This window comes from Octopus bimaculoides, chromosome 1 (assembly GCF_046866305.1).
Source record: "Octopus bimaculoides isolate indiv1 chromosome 1, ASM4686630v1, whole genome shotgun sequence".
In the NCBI taxonomy this organism is placed as follows: Eukaryota; Metazoa; Mollusca; class Cephalopoda; order Octopoda; family Octopodidae; genus Octopus; species Octopus bimaculoides.
This window is the reverse complement of record NC_142928.1, coordinates 135,866,868-135,885,534: the sequence shown is the minus strand read 5'-3', so window position 1 is coordinate 135,885,534 and position 18,667 is coordinate 135,866,868. Positions and strand designations below refer to the sequence as shown.

At 32.5% G+C, this 18,667-nt stretch overlaps 1 protein-coding gene and 1 long non-coding RNA gene across 28 annotated transcripts in view; one reads left to right on the top strand and one right to left on the bottom strand.

The window, feature by feature from the left end:
* LOC106871495 (anion exchange protein 3) overlaps nucleotides 1-18,667 on the bottom strand; it is a 746,335-nt gene that overhangs the window by 433,201 nt on the left and 294,467 nt on the right. The window lies entirely within an intron of this gene.
* LOC149137742 (uncharacterized) lies at nucleotides 1,648-7,873 on the top strand. The gene is made up of 2 exons (XR_016243501.1): nucleotides 1,648-2,061; nucleotides 5,227-7,873. It is a non-coding gene; the product is annotated as an uncharacterized LOC149137742 (long non-coding RNA).

Here is an 18,667-nt window from a genome sequence, read left to right as displayed (position 1 = left end):
AAATCATTTCACAAAGGATACTGATTTTTAAAAGATTAAATAGTAGTCTAATTTTAGTGATCTTTTCTAACTAGTACCAAGAAATTCAATTCAATGATCCACTTGTATACATGAATATATGTTAATGTGAATTGAAAGATTTGATGCAAATAGTTTAAGAATGATAAACTGAATGATAATGATGTTCAAATAATTGATAATAAATAAACATTATTAAAGATACATTAATAACCTATACATTGGGAGAACTAAAATTTAGTTGCAGCGAACTCCAATTTTTAAAAAAAGATTTTTAAGGAGTTTTTAAATATTAACCTAAATATTACTTTTGAAAAATAGAAAAACAGATATTTTATATTGGCATTTATAACTATTACTAAAATAATAATACATTAGTTGGACTATTAATCTCATCCTTTTTGTTTCTATTTACATAAAAGTGCAATGAAGTCATACTAATCTAGATTATGCCAGCTGTGTGATATAACACAAAGCAAAAGTAATAAAAATTTTAATTTATGAACAATAATAATAATAACAAGAGCATTCAAAGAGTGCAAACCTCCACCAAGGCAACACCAATGTCCTGTCAACGATTAGCCAGAGATGATTTTTAAAATGAGAATATCTGAAATAAATTCGACTGCTCTCACAAGAGAGAATACTAAAAATGAACTTGACTGCTCTCAAAAATTAAATAAAAAAAAAAACAGAAAAATAATCCAGAATCCTTGTCCGGTACCGGATCAATCCCAAAATCTAATCAGTTCATGCCAGTCATGAAGCCAACCATCCATGAAAGTTGCATCCAAAGTTGCTCTTTTCTTCCATTGATGAAGACAACAAGTGTAGCTTTCCCAATTGATCTTCCATATCTCACATACTGCCAACGAGGACTTTCTGCTGGGGAAACTTTCCACAAACAAGGTCACCATATAGCATCTGTTTAGGGATCCTCTGATCATTCATCCAAACATGGTGTCAAGTCCAGTGTAATCAGTGCTTGTGCACCGATTACGTTGCCTCAATGCTCAGGATGTCAACTCCTCTCAAGACCTTAGTGTCTGGAGTCCACCAGAATCAGTCAGCATTCAGAATGTGTATCAAATATCTCTGATGGAAGTGTTCAAGGACCCTTAGATGAAGCCTTGCATCAATAACATTGTGCATGGCTGTTAATATTAATCTTTCTATATATATTTATTTATATATACGAGAGTAGAAAAACAGCCAACAACTGATGAAGGGTCATTCTTTGTGTTGCTCGTCTTGTTTTCCATTTGTGTCTTTCGTTGTTCGAAAAAATAGTTCATATTCCATGTACTTGGAATTCGTATATTTTTTGTTGTACACGTTTCGTGACGTCCTGTGCCCACATATGCATATATATATATATATATATATATATATATATATATATATATATAAATATACGTATGTATATATGCATATATATATATATATATATATATATATATATATATATAAATATACGTATGTATATATGCATATATATATATATATATATATATATATATATATATATATATATATATATATATATATATACACATATATATACACATATATATATATATATATATATATATATATATGTATATTATTTATATGATTGAATGCCATGCATCCTCTTCCAAGTAAGTTTTATCTTAATAATTCTGATACGCACTATTCTATCTTTTTACTCTTTCGTTTTTCTCTCTTATTCTTTTACCTCCTCTTCTTCCATTATTCTATCCTATTATTCTTTCTCTTATTCTTCTACCTCCCCTTCCCATCTTCCTGTTTGTTTTCACTGTCCTGTTTGTGTTACCAATTCTGACCCTCCGCTAAAATCTCAAATTTTATTTAATTTGCTTTGCGGGAGCAACTGTTTTATCAAAAGCGTATCTTGTTGTTAAATGCTTGAAATATGAGAGTAGAAAAACAGCCAAAAACTGATCTATATGTATAGATGTAAGTATGTACATATACGTATGTATATATGCATATATATTATTTATATTATTATATGATTGAATGCTACACATCCTCTTCCAAGTAAGTTTTATCTTAATAATTCTGATGTGCACTCTATCTTTTTACTATTTCCTTTTTCTCTCTTTCTCTCTCTTATTCTTTTACCTCCTCTTCTCCCATTATTCTATCCTATTACTACTGTACCCACATATGCATATATATATATATATATATATATATATATATATATAGTTTTAGGGAAAAGAACCAATAAAAAGCTCAATTTAATTTTAATTTTTTATAAATTGATTTTAATTGAGTTTTTACCTGTAAGTTTTGATTTTGTCCCTAATATTATTATATATATATATATATATATATATATATATATATATATAGAGAGAGAGAGAGAGAGAGAGTGAGAGAGAGAGAGAGAGAGAGAGAGAGAGAGAGAGAAAGAGATAGATAGATAGACAGATACATACATAAAGATAAATTAAATACAGAGATATTCTATTGATAATCCAATAATTTATTTATTTTACAATATAACATTAAATACTATGAATATAATATATAACATAAATAATATAAAAACCATAAAAGGCCAACAAATTGCTTCGACATATATATTTTTGCTGATATAAATAATTACAGTTCCATTATATATATATATATATATATATATATATATATATATATATATAGTCAGTTCAGGGTCTTTGGTTTTAGAAACAGACGAAAATCCATGTGATTTGTTGGCCTTTTATTTATGTTATATAATATTATGTTATATATTATATTCATAGTATTTAATGTAATATTGTAATACAAATAAATTATTGGATTGTCAATTGAATATCATTATATTTAATTTATCTTTATAATTGAATTATACCAATATTTGTATGGTATCCAACTGACGTACCAGTGAATTGGATGTTTAACACACCTCGTTGAAGGATTTCTTTTCCTCAGTTTATTACAGACATATATATATATATATATATATGCACATACAAATACATGTGTGTGTGTGTGTTAGTGTGTGTATATATTTATATATCGATCATCATTTAATGACCAACATTCACTAAAAGTTGTCAAGTATGTGTGTAAGAATAAGAGAAGCAGTGTTTACATACATAAGTGCATGTATAAAAACTGAATAGATATAATGCAAATGACTGAATGTGTGTGTGTGAGAGAGAGAGACAGAGACAGAGAGGGGGAGAGAGAAAGAGGGGAGAGAGAGAGAAAGAGGGGAGAGAGAGAGAGGGGGAGAGAGAGTGAGTTGTGTGTCTAATCCTATCATTGATGGTCCACATTTGTGGCTTACAGCTCTTGCGTTTCTAGAAATGAATGACTTCTAACAGGTGTACAATTAGCATTTTTTGTTGCATCAGTTTTGCTTCTCTATTATTTGACATTGGTGTATCTTCAGTTTTATAGTTGATGTTTATGTAATAACATCTCAGGCTATTATTACTGAATAAAAGCACTTTAGTGTAATAAGTTTGCATCCATACCTCAGCATACCAAATACTAATGTAATTTATGACAATCAGGAGTGCTGAAGAGACCATAGCACCTTACTTGTAAATTTTCTAAGAGGTCAACAAGCTAGATTGCTGACCGAATTGTCTTGAGTTCAAACAATATTATAGACATTAAAAGACGCATTGTTAAGATATGAATTTCGTTTATCAACATGGGAAAAATGTCTTTTCATTTCACAATTGAGTAAATAGTAGCTATAAAACACTCCTGTAACAATAAACAAATATGTACATTGACAAAAACTATCCCACTTGTGTTAGTGTGGATAAATGGACATAAAACAATAATTAAACAATATTTGTATACGTTGGTTTTAATTTAAGAATGTTGTATGTACTCACTCTATGAATGCAGAAAGAAATAAGAGCTGAAAGCCCATGCTGTGACTGGAATTTCCGCATCTCTTTAAATAATATACTCGGTCAAGTCATTGAACTACTGACCATATGGTTATAAATTCAAGTCTTACTTATAGCATGTATGGTGTATCCTCTGTCCAAATGATTGTTTTGTTACTAAAAATTCCTCCTTTAGCAATAGACAAACATACAAAAATGATCCCATCGATGTTATTAATAATCTTTTCTACTATAGGCACAAGGCCTGAAATTTGGGGGAGGGGATAGTCGATTACATCGACCCCCAGTACTCAACTGGTACTTAATTTATCAACTCCAAAAAGATGAAAGGCTAAGTCAACCTTGGTGGAATTTGAACTCAGAACGTAGAAGCAGACGAAATACCGCTAAGCATTTCACCTGGCATGGTAATGTTTCTGCAAGCTCACCACCTTATTGATGCTATTATTAATAATGGTGCAGGGATGGCTGGATAGTTGTAAAGTTCGCCTTGCAACCATATGGTTTCGGGTTCAGTTACACAGTATGGAACCTTGATATGGTAGAATTCTTGCTGATTTTTGCCATTAGGAAAAACAGCGTGAAAACTATCAAACATTAATAAGCAGATTGAAGCTGATAAAAAAAAAGAAGGAAAAGAAAAGGAAAAAGCAAGAAAAAGACCCCTGCATATATTAAGTAAGATTAAAAAATTACTATAAAGACACAAGAGGTAATCATGTACATAACATTATATTCCAGCTACTATATTTTCAAAAGCTGATCAATGCTTTGTAAGTGAATTTGGTGAATGGAAACTGTGTGGGAGCCCCGTGTGTGTGTGTGTGTGTGTGTGTGTGTGTGTGTGTGTGTGTGTGTGTGTGTGTGTGTGTGTGCGCGCGCGCGTGCGTGTGTTTGTGTGTGTATTTGTGTCCACCACCACCTGACAACTGGCTGGTTTCATTACTTCCTTGTAGCTTAGTGGTTTGGCAAAAGAGTAACAGAATAAGTACCAGACTTAAATAATTAGCACTGGGGTCACTTTGTTTGACTAAACCCTTCTGAGTGATGCTCCAGCATGGGTCCAGTCCAATGACTGCAATAAGTAGATGATAGTCACCTGGTGACATAAAATAACTAACTTCAATGGAAAGCAATATTTTGCATGAACCTACAACTTTAAACGTCCAGACTTATGTTCAGAAACAGACAAGTCTAATAATTATTAACATGGAAACTAATACTTTATTAACTTTGGAATGAAGTTTTAAAATGGCAAACACACAATTGAAAACTCTTATACTTGTGTGCTTTTCAAATATTTCATTTAAAAAAATTTTTTTTACAGGTTTTGGAGTTTGTCAAAATCTTCCAGTTTGTACTGTTTCCAAAATACAAGGTAACAACAGAAGCACCTTTAAGATCTAAATACAGCATAAAAATCATTGACATGGTAGAATTCTTACTGATTTTTGCCATTAGGAAAAACAGCGTGAAAACTATCTAACATTAATAAGCAGGTTGAAACTGATAAAAATAAAAAAAGAAACAAAAAAAAGCAAGAAAAAGACACCTGCAGATATTAAGTAAGATCCAAAAATTACTATAAACAACACAAATAAAAAGAAAAAAGGTAACCATGTACATTACATTATATTCCAGAGGTGTAAATGCACAAACACACACGTATACATACCATACAAACAAATAAATAAATAAATAAATAGATGTACTGTATACACCCAAGGCATTTACAGAAAAGTTAGATGATGCCAAAAAATTGTACAACAATAACTGAATCTCATTCTACACACCAAAATCTGTCATCAGAAATACCAAGCTTGTTATCATCATCATCATCATTTAAAGTCCGCTTTCCATGCTAGCATGGGTTGGACAATTTGACTGAGGACTGGCGAACCAGATGGCTGCACCAAGCTCCAATCTGATCTGGCAGAGTTTCTACAGCTGGATGCCCTTCCTAAAAAGCTCCTTTTGAGTGTTGGACCTCAAAAGCTCCTTTCAAGTGTTGGGTCTCACGGGGGCTATGATGAATGACCGAGACCTTTGGCATTATGTCGTGTTTGAGAAGAAGACCTATCGAGCCAAGTAAAATCGCAGTTGTGGCGGATACTGGTGTCACGCAAATGGCACCCATGCTGGTGGCACATAAAAGCACCAATTACACTCTCGGAGTGGTTGATGGTAGTAAGAGCATCCAGCCATAGAAACCATGCTAAATCAGACTGGAGTCTGGTGCAACCTTCCAGCTTACCAGCCCTGGTCAAATTGTCCAACCCACATCAACATGGACGTTAAATGAAGGTGGTGGTGATGATGATGATGATGAATCTTTATAATACTGAGCTCCACTTAATAATTAGACAGGTTTATCTTTTATATCAGGGGTTTTCAAACTTTTTGACTTGCGGACCCCTTTATATTTCAGGCTTTACCTTAGAGACCCCCTTATGAACGCTTATGAAATTTATACATAAATATTTGCTTAAAATAACATATATTTTTACATTTATTTATTTAACAGTATTTAACAAATAGGTTTATTGTCTATTAAAAGATTTCGATTAAAAAACATATATAAAATCAAATTGCCCATAAAAAGTATTTGCTGTCCACGGACCCCCTGCCTTATCCTTGCAGACCCCCTGTGGTCCACGGACCACAGTTTGAAAACCCCTGTTTTAGATCATTTCTCTAGCTTGTCATGACACAGCCAGCATCAGAGTAATTTCATATATTTCTTAAACAGTTTACTACATGGTATATTCAACTGAAAAACAAAAGAAATAAAAAGATTGAGCTTATAAAAAGAATATATTATAAAGATTAAGGTAGCAAGCTGGCAGAACCGTTAGTGCACAAAATACTTGGTAGTGTTTCTTCCAGCTCTTTACCTTCTCATACTTTACCATCTCATACTATCCCACATCATACTCTTGATTCTTAATACAAGCAAGATACATCTGTATGATTTTCTTTTTTTTCTGACCAATGGACAATAACTTGTCCAGGAGTTACTTCGGTTGCTTCTTTGAGGGCACATTGGAAGTTACACTCAATTCCACTCTTTGGAAGAAAGAGGTATATCTCTTTGTCTGTTCTTGGACCATTTCCTCAGGCAATACCCACCTTTGCACTACACCACCACCACATTTTTGTTTGTTTTCCACACTGGGATTTATTTATGTCCATAAACGTTTTGAGAAGTGGAGAAAGAATATTAACAAAATAGCTTCCAAAACCTTTAACATTTACTCTCTGTAAAATGTGTGTGTACAGTAATGCCTCGATACACAAGTCTGTTTGTTCCTGGAGATTGCTTGTAAAGCAAAAACTTGTAAAGCAGAGCAATAATTTCTCATAGTAGTAATGTTATGAATTGTAATTTGTTCCCATAAAAATATTTTACCTATAAAATTTATAATACTTGTAAATAAACGAAATAAAACAACAGTAGAATTTAAAGAATATTTTATATAAAGTAAAAAGAATGTCAAGATCATTTATAATAAAAAATATTATTAGTATAATCGTTTTCTGAATCACTTTCTCTCACACTAGACTCACGCACACCATCACTTGTAAACGCGATTGCTGATTCACAAGCACTCATAGACAGACCTGTAGATTTCTTTTTAAAAACCAAGTCTAGAATTGTTTGCTAAGGAACTTTTTTCACTCTCCATAAATTTCTCAGTAACACGCAGAAGCATTTGCTATGGTAGTAGAAACTTTTGCACTTTATTCAAAATTTGGATCTTTTACTTGAAAAATAAAACTTGTAAATCCAGTGTCTTGTAAAGTGGGTCCTCATAAAGTGAGTTATTTCTGTATATATGACATTGTTGTTGCTTGACTTTATGTTGAAAATATTTATATCAAATTTGCCACCACTATTTGTAATAAAGTTATTGCTTTTTCTCTGTGTGTGTGTGTGTGCATGCATGCATGCGTGTCAAGTTATTCATTGTTGCTAGTCTTCTTTTTATGTGTCTTTTCCCTATATTTAAAAATCTGTGCTAATATTTTGATTTTCACGAATGTTTGGCTGTGGGGCGTATTTGTTTATATTGGTGCTACCACCACTGTGACAAGCAAACTCTTCCTTCTACTCCAATACAAATAGCCATGTTGAAATAAGGCTAAGAGGAGAAAAAAGGATTTGTCACTGTTGTGACCATAAAACTATTGTCAACATTATGACAATCTAGCTCACAAAACTTATTTCACTAAATTGATTTATCAAAAAATTTTCATATATAAATGTGAAAACATGCAAGGAAAATTTAATGATTAAGCAAAGCTTATAAGATTGAAAGATAGTTTCAGTTTCAAATAACACATTACATATTTTTAATTCCTTTAAATTTCTCTTTTCTCCAACAGATTAGTTTAAAGACCACCTATGTTTTTGAATTTAACAGAAGAAAGCTGTTCAAAAGCCCATTACTGAAATACATGTATGAGCATGCACATAAGGATAGTGGAACAAAGAGGAAAAACAGAACTTTTGTTAAGTGTCATGTATGGAACCCTCAAACCATGAGCCACCCATATATCTCTACAGCTTGCTTGCTTACATACATACATATAATATTTTTATGTATTCTTGCATGTTTGTGTCCATATATCTATTTGCATACTTGACACAAAATCAATGGTTAAAATGGGAGCAGGTTTTAGTCAAAATGTTATATTAGCCAATAAATAAATGTTAGAGCCCCCTAAAGCATTTTTTTTTGTTTTTTGGTTTTTAGCACAATCAACCGAAAAAATGTATAGGCATAGATATATCCCAGTTACTCTTTTACTCTTTTACTTGTTTCAGTCATTTGACTGTGGCCATGCTGGAGCACCGCCTTTAGTCGAGCAAATCGACCCCAGGACTTATTCTTTGTAAGCCTAGTACTTATTCTATCGGTCTCTTTTGCCGAACCGCTAAGTTACGGGGACATAAACACACCAGCATCGGTTGTCAAGCGATGTTGGAGGGACAAACACAGACACGCAAACATATACACACACATACATATATATACATATATACGACGGGCTTCTTTCAGTTTCCGTCTACCAAATCCACTCACAAGGCTTTAGTTGGCCCGAGGCTATAGTAGAAGATACTTGCTCAAGGTGCCATGCAGTGGGACTGAACCCGGAACCATGTGGTTGGTAAGCAAGCTACTTACCACACAGCCAATAAATAAATAAAAGGAAAATGTGGTGGCAATGTATTGCAAAAGAGTGTACCTTCTTACATGAGAAACTGTTTCAAGAACAAGCAAGGACAAAACTAACTTAGCATTTCTTTACAAAGAGTGGAATCAAGTGGGGCTTTCAGTATGCCCTCAAAGGAACAACTGAAGGAAGTTGTAGGCCAGTGTGCTTGTTCATTGATCAAGAAGAAAAGCCTTCCAAGTATTTGGAATCAAGTACAAGGTGAAGTTACAAGCAGAGGTAATATGAGACATGCCTGCACCATAGTTTCAGTATAGTAAATGGCAGGTAGAATGAGAGATACTCCTTATTTATATGTGAGCAAGACACATAAATTGTTTTAATTTTTTTATTTATTTGTTTTAATTATTGCTATATAATTGTATATGTGTTGTATTCTTTAATCCTTATATTTTTAATATGGTCATTGTCTAACATCCTTATTCTTCCTGTTCCTGTATAACTTCATCTAGTCTATCCCTAAATACTTTTGTAATCCCTGCCCCCATTTCAATATTTTGTTTGTGTGTGTACAAGGTACACACATACATGGATTCTTGTGGCTAATCGAGAAATCATTATTATTGAGCTGGCAGAATCATATGCACGTTGGGCAAAATGCTTAGCAGAATTTGTTTTCTGTCTTTTTATCTTTTGAGTTCAGATCCTGCAAAGGTTAACTTTGCTCTTCATCTTTTCAGGGTCGATGAAATAAAATTATCATTCAAGTTCTCTGGTCGATGTAATCAACTTAGAGGCAGCAGGTGAGCCAGAGTAGGGTGAAGAAAATGAGCAAGAATAATAGGCAACAGTCACTGCTAAAACCCAGAAGAAAAAGGCAAATGATGAAGTGAGTGAATTCTGTGTGTGGATAACATGATTCTTAGAACTTTTCAGTCCAGAGATCTTGAAACCATCATCTCAAGGTTTGCCAGAGGCAGCAGGTGAGCCAGAGTAGGGTGAAGAAAATGAGCAAGAATAATAGGCAACAGTCACTGCTAAATGGCTGGCCTTGTGCCTAAATATGAAACAATTATTATAGTTGTTGTTATTGTTAACAGCAGTACATGAACCAAAATATAGAGTCATTTTAAATGAAATGCTATAGTTCTCCTCCTAAATCATAACAGTTTAAAATACATATTTACAACCCACCTAATGAAGCAATTAACCCAAAATAATCAATAATCCCAAAATTGTTCCCCCCCCCTCTCTCTCTCTCTCTCTCTCTCTCTCTCTCTCTCTATATATATATATATATATATATATATATATATATATATACATATATATATATATATATATATATATATATATACATATATATATATATATATATATATATATATATACATATATATATATATATATATATATATATATATATACATTTAAGATCAATATATATATATATATATATATATATGCATTTACGATCAATATATATATATATATATATATATATATGCATTTACGATCAATATATATATATATATATATATATATATATATATATATATGCATTTACGATCAATATATATATATATATATATATATATATATATATATATATATATGCATTTACGATCAATATATATATATATATATATATATATATATATATATATATGCATTTACGATCAATATATATATATATATATATATATACCATCAGCAGACGTTAAACGATGATGATGATGATATATATATATATATATGTATATATTGATTGTAAATGCATATTATAATTTTGATAGCAATAGTACAAATTTTAATGAGTCAAGAGAAGTTGAATCAAAATTATAAATACATGCTTCTACTTCCACATTCTTCCCACCAAAAGAAGAAAAGTTCAGTTAACCAAAAATGTAATATTAAAGGAATACAGAAAGTACACTATCAATTACAATACAACCAATGAAACATAGAGTTTCAAAATTCACAGCACATTTGTTTCTCTTGTTCTCGCTAAATATATTTGGTGTGTTCAAAATTACTTTCATTGATTTTTTTTTCAGCCACAAAATGAAAACTGCTACAATTTGAAAAACTGTAGGACAGTGTTAAGTAGACAAAAATAAAGAAAAGAAATCAATTTTCATGTAAGATATCAATAATGAGAGGTTTTTTTTTTTGTGTGTGTTTTCTTTAAGTTAGTCAATGGAGAAGTGGAAGTACCCATGACCTTTGCATTCTCTCTTCAGACTGGTGAGATTAATGAGGCTTCTATTCAGTTTGAAAATCAGTAGGTCAATATCTTCAGCAAAAATGTAAGTGGAAAAAGAGTCCTAGATGGTTGTAGTTCTGAGTTAGTAACATTGGGAAAAATGTTTATTACAGAATCTAGGAGGTGAGACAGAAAGATATACAGATGAGGTGTTTCTAAGATGTTTACCTTTTCAAAATCTGTTTTCTCTGTGTGTAAGCAATATTTACAGAAAATTACACCAATTTATTTCTGAAACTAAATTTTGCTAAAACTTTTTTTAACAAAACCTAATGTTTTTAAATATTTTCAAGGGCTTCCTCTAAATCATTCAATAACTATGTTTAAAAATGTGAAATCTTTATTCAATTATTAATTATTTCCTGCAAATTTTGCTTAAAATATTTGTTTTATGGCTTGCAATACTAAATCATTTCAAATTTTAAAATTTCAGGTGGGTCAGATGTGACTGGATGGAGTGGGATAGGTGGTTAGCTAGTTTAAAGGAATAGATGTCACCAGAGTAGTAGTAGCCATTTGAAAGTTCAGTAGTTTTAGTCTTTGGTGTATGTGGAATGTAATGGAAGATACTTAAGAGGACAATTTTGGTTAGTCAACCTTTTTTGATTGAGTTGGAGACCATTGGAATTTAGAGACCAGCAGAGGCAGCAGGTGAGCCAGAGTAGGGTGAAGAAAATGAGCAAGAATAATAGGCAACAGTCACTGCTAAAACCCAGAAGAAAAAGGCAAATGATGAAGTGAGTGAATTCTGTGTGTGGATAACATGATTCTTAGAACTTTTCAGTCCAGAGATCTTGAAACCATCATCTCAAGGTTTGCCAGGTTTCCCCTTGAATGTTACTGCCCACTCTGGACTCCTTACATAAAACAAAACATTATGAGAGCTGAAGCACTGAAGAGATCGATCACAAAGAAAAACATAAATGGCATGATAGGTTTTGACAAATGGGATTGTCTCAAAAAGCTCAAACTTTACTCTCTCCAGCACTGCTGCGAGTACTGCAGCATTTGTACAACATGGGAAATTTTTTTCCATCAACACTGTCCAAAAATGTTAGCATCACATTCAGAAGTCCCTCAATACTTGACTCCAGAGCTATGAAGTCTCTCAATACTTGGCACCAGAGCCACATACTCTCTCTAAAAATCTAAGTTCACATAACAACATTGCGACACAACTTTTCTTTTTCTTCTTACCTCAACTGGTTCCGCCCTATTCAACATATTCTGAAAGGAATCAAAGAAGAAAAAGACCCTGTAACATTATCATAACAAATTCCTCCAAGAAATGCCAAAGAAACCACTGATAATTGCATACAACTTGGTAAACAATTCTCTACACATGTGGGCTATGATGTCTTAAAACAACAATTTAAAAGACTACTCCAGGTGGTGCTATAAAGTTAGACAAGGCCTGGACCAATAATGGCCAAAATCTTTCTAAGTTAGCTAAGTTGTGCTATTTTTCAGAGCATAGTTCAAATACACTGTATTTTAGAGACAAAGGATGAGAGATTTGTGTCTCAGAGAGGAATATGATGCATAGATAAATTTTATATTTAAGAAATTAATTTATTGATTTAATAAATGAAACTTCTTTTTAATAAAATATAATCATTTTCGTATTTTTGAAAGACTTTTATGGATCTTGAAGTTTATTTCAAATTTTAAAATCTGAAAAGATTTAACACTGTAAGACATGAAACTGAAATATTTTAAAGAAAATGGATGTATTAGCAGAAAATGAATAATAATTAAAGATTTTCTATTTTTTAACTATATTTATTGGATGATTTTAAAGCAAATCTATAAAAAAAATATTTAAATACATCAGCTATTTGCATGAATTTTGTAAAAAAATTACAAGCAAAATTTAATTTCGTAAATAATATTGTGTAATTTCCAGTAAATATTTCTTGCATGCAGAGAAAACAGATTCTGAAAGGGAAATATCTTAGCATGTCACAAAATCCCTTACAGCTATAAACAAAAACAACAACAAAAAAAAGTAAGAAAGAAAGAGAGAAAGGAAGAAAAGAATAAACAGACACATGATTCTCTTACTTATTTTTTGAAAATTTCTGCCAAACAGTAGAGTTATGAAGAGATAACTTTGAAAACTGAATTCATTTTATTTAGTGATTGAATGAAAAAACAAATTGAAGTTCATCAAATAGAAGTTCAATTAAACTTGTACGTTACATTGAGAACCATCTTATTTTCTCTAATATACTTATTTTTTAACTGCTAATATTGTGATTACAAATTGTACCTGAATATTGGATGGTAAAACCCCAGCTACAAATAATTTAAATCCTAAATATTTATTCATTTGTTTCACAAAATTATCATCATCATTTTCATTTAACATCTGTTTTCCAAGCTGGACAGTTTGGCAAGCAGCAGTGCCGTGTTGACCTCCAATATCAGCTTTGGCATAGTTTTTATGACTGGAAGTCATTCTAACGCCAACCACTTCAAAGTGCAAACTGGGTGCTTTTTTTTGTGCCACCAGCACTAGTCACTAGTGAGGTACCAAGTAACTTGAAAGACCAAAAAAAAAAAAAAGCCCCAACATATCATAACATATCTGTAAGGTCAGTTTAACTGCGTCTATCCTATTTCTTTATCATTTTCATAACCTTTCCTCGATCTGCCCTTATATTTCTTTCCACATTCCCCTCACACATACCCTTGACTGCATTTAAAAGATGGTTATACAATTGATTGACAACAACACACAACACATTACTGGTCCAGAAATGTATTGTCTCCTGTTTCTTTTCCTCTAATAATTCTATCACAACTACACTAGCCTCTACTCCACTGAACTATAATTAGTTATATAACACCTCCACTTTACACATTTACTTCTCTTTCCCATGCCACCTCAACCATGACTCCTTCCACAGGCTCCACACTACCCAATATACTCAATCCTTCCTTCCCAAAATGTCAGACCTCTGGAATTCTCTTGCTTGCCCATGTTTTATCAACAGACAATCACAGTGAATATCAACTATACTAACTCCATTAGTTTCATAGGTCTTCTAAACATCACAAGCACAGCATCTCTTCCAGACTAAGCCATAAAAAAAAAAAAACCAATGTGTTTATCGACCTACTGTTCATCTTTACTTGTTTCCTAGTATTTCGCACATATACCAAAAAACTGTGTATTTGTGCAACAGTACACCATTTTGGTACTATTTCTTTAAGCAACTCCAGCAATCATACTTATACAAATACTCTCCCCAGTTTAGGGGGAGCGCTAAGCAGTGATAAGTGAAATTGCAAATTTATCATCAGTCCGAATGAGCTTGATGCATGTTTGAACTGGGGAACAAGCTACTCACTGAGTTTTGTCACAGAGAATATACTTCACTTGTTGACAAATGGAGTGTATACACCTAGATCAGCTTGCACTGCTTAGTGTCTGTGACTGACGAGGAGGTAACTACTCCAAAATACTAGCATCTCACAGTCTAGGTAGATGGCACTGTGAGCTGATCTAGGTGTATACATACCATTTATCAACAAGCAAGACATATTCTCCGTAACAAAACGTAGTGAATAGCTTGTTTCCCAATTCGAACATGCATCAAGCATATTCACACTGATAATAACATTGCAATCTCACAAGTTTCTCTTAATTTGCCTCACTTCCTCAGAATAGCTTTTCTTTATTTTAATAATAATGCAATAAGATTAGTAAACTATTTCCTTTCCCAATATTTCTAATATCAAACTGCAGGCATTAATCAATCAACTATATCAATCACCTTAGTCTGTAGGGTCCACAAGGGCTACACGTATTGCCCTCTTTTAGCTAACATCTATATGAAGGATTTAAAAAGACAATTTTTGTCATCAATGGAATCTCTTAGTGCACTATTTAATGCTTTGTTTTTGCCTTCTTCCATGTTAATCATCATCATTTAATGTCCACTATCCATTCTTGCATGGGTCAGACAGAATTTTTTCATGCGGATTTTCTATGATCAGATGCCCCTCTAGTCACCAACCCTCACATGTTTCAAAGCAAAATAATATTTCCCATAGCCAGAAATGTTTTTCTACAGAAGACTGGAAGTGAGTATTACTTGTATGATGGTGATGCTTGTTCATAATCATTGTAGAATGTGAAAAGAAGAGTACACACACACACACACACACACACACACCATTATCATTTAATGTTTGTTTTCCTCGCTGGTATGGGTTAGATGGTTTGACAAGGGCTGGCAAGCCAGAGGAATGTGCAATGCTCCACTATCTGCTTCCGCATGGTTTCTATAGCTTTCCTAATATAAAAAAAAAACCCCCAAAAAACCAATAGTCTTAGAAGATGCTGATCAATCATGATTGATGACCTGGTTTGGATGAAACTGCAAGAAAATTAAATTGAGAAATTATTTTGAAGAAACTGAAAGTATGGCTGAGACAGCCAGTGAGTTTACTGAAGATATAAGGTAACAATCACAAAGAGCTTGAAGTCTCTGTCTGGTTGTCTTTATCCTAGTTCTTGAGGCCATTACAATGGAAATCAAGACTTTGACATCTGTGAAAGTTAATGTATGCTGATGATCTGATTTCATTGCAGCTTAATGCATATGTTGCAAAAGAAGTCTTTATGTGGAAGAATTGAAAAACCTGGAGGTAATCATTACACAGCAAGCAAATCAGAGTGTAATGTCATCTAGGAAATAGTTCTTTTCCATATGCAGAATGGGAATAGGAAAAATGCAGCAAACTCCACATAAAAATTGCAATGCCACTGCAAGAAAACCGACAAATAGACAAAACTGTACATATATCAGATTGCACTAACATGGGGATCATGCATAAATTAATATATACTACTGCAAGTGTCTTCTACTATAGCCATGGGCTGTGAATACATTTAGGAGATGGAAATGAAAGGATACGTGCTCTCCCTCTCTCTCTTTCTGTGCGTGCGAGTGTGTGTATATCCCCATTTTTTGGCATCTTGTAATAGTTATAAATGAGTGTCATTATCATATAAATAGTGTTATTTGTTTCCAGTGTTCCATGAAAACATATCTGGTCATGAGGACACATTTTTCTTAGAAACAAGTGAAGGCTGGTGACAGAAAGTGCATCAACTATAGAAAACCTGCCTCTACAAACTGTCTGTTGCATACAAGCATAGAAAAAAGAGAACATATTGATACTGATGATGATAATAAAGACAGCTTACTTTAACTGAGAACCAATTTAGTACTAATGACAGTACTAAGAATAATATGGAGGCAAGGCACAAATTGAATATAAATTTATACAACTATTAACTACTATCTTGGTTGTGGAGGTGCATGGCTCAGTAGTTAGAGTGTCAGATTTATAATCACATGGTAGTGAGTTCAATTCTTGGACCAGGTTGTGTGTTGTGTTTTTGAGCAAGACACTTTATTTCATGTTGCTCCAGTTCACTCAGCTGTGGAAATAAGTTGCGATGTCACTGGTGTCAAACTGTATCCACCTTTGCCTCCCCCTTGGATAACATTGGTGGCACGGAGAGGAGAGGAAGGGCATTTGGCTATAGAATATCTGCTTCATCAAATTCCATGTCACTCATGTGAGCATGGAAAAGTAGATGTTAAAATGATGATGATGATGATGATGATGTATAAACGAGCAGCAGTTGGAGAGTAATATGTTATATATGATTTGTTGGCTTTTGTGCTGGTGGCACACAATAAGCACCATTCATGCGTGGGTCGTTGCCAGTGTCGCCTGAATGGCTCCCTGTGCTGGTGGCATGTAAAAAACACCATCTGAATGTGGTCGATGCTGTGTGTGTGTGTGTGTGTGTGTTCATGTCTTCTTGATGTGACATTGTACACTAATTTTAGATAAATGTCACTATCAATCAATGGTGGTCTTTGCAGTCTTCAGTGAAAACAGGGCTGGCCATTGAGCTGTTCAAGTTCAAAGGATGAGGGGGAAATATTACCTTGCTTAGTGAGGGTTGGTAACAGGAAGAGCATCTGACTATGGCAAAAATGCCTCAATGAATCTTGTCTGTCCCATGAAAATATGATAATGTAGAATTTAAAATGATGATGATGATGATGAATACATAGATGTGATGATGATGATGAAGATTAATACATACAATGTTATGTTGTGTTGTATTGGTTGTAATCTATGAAATGTGAAAGTAATTGATATAAGTATGAAAAAGAATTAAAGAATATTAGTATCACAGTAAAAATAATGCTAAATTGAGATGTATGTAAATATACTGTATTACCAATCCATACAATTATAGCAACATGGAAAAACCAGACACTGAAATAATCCTGATGGTGATAATATTTATGACTAAATAGTTCTGACTGTAATAAAACTATAGTTCCATTTATATAACGACAAAGCAATTCAATTATCCATTCATTTTCATTTTTCCGCCATACTTTCAAACTGTTTGCCATGATTTCTTCTAATTAAACAGAATACGTTATGGTTCTCATATTTGTCAATAAAAGGTAATTAATCCTTGTATAATAAAAATGACAGCAATTGAGATGCAAAAGTATATTAATCTGATTCAAGTGAAATATAAATTCCGTTAATAGCTTAACCATTTTCTCAGATAAACAAATGAATGAAAATATGTGAAAAAGAGGATAAGAACAAGGGCACTTGGATATCATTATTCTTTGTGTACAGTAGACTTCTCCAACTTGTGCCAACATTGTAAAAAAAAAGATATTAAAACCAATGACAACAATGACAATGAAGTTGATATCATAGACAAGCTATAGCTTATAAATCAATTTCTGTGGTAAATAAATTTAGCTGAGCCATAGTTTATAGCAATTTCTCATTGTAATTATCAATGCTATTCAAAGCTGCACTTTTGATTATCTTTTGAAATGTTAGAATAGTCTACATTTATTCATGCTCAGGCATCTTTCTTATAACAGTTGATGTTTCCAATATAAACTAAATTCATTCAGATCAGTCTGGTCTACAATATAAAAGTATAAAAAGATCTTGTTTATTTCCATTTATATCTCAGTACCTTTCTTTAATTTTTCATCCTCTTAACTTTTTCTTAAAGATTCCACATAAAATCATATCACTTAAAAAGTTTTAATACTTAAGTAAACAATAGGTGTAAATGGCTCTGAAAGATTTTAATATTTTCAAAGAAATTATTGAAGCATATAACTTTATGGTTTATTGTTCCTTCAAATGTAAGTGAGTAAATAAATAAATAAATATATAAGCACTCAGCTGTGAAGTGAGATTGGTACTTATTATTCCGATATGTTGTTTAGGGCAAGCAGCTTAA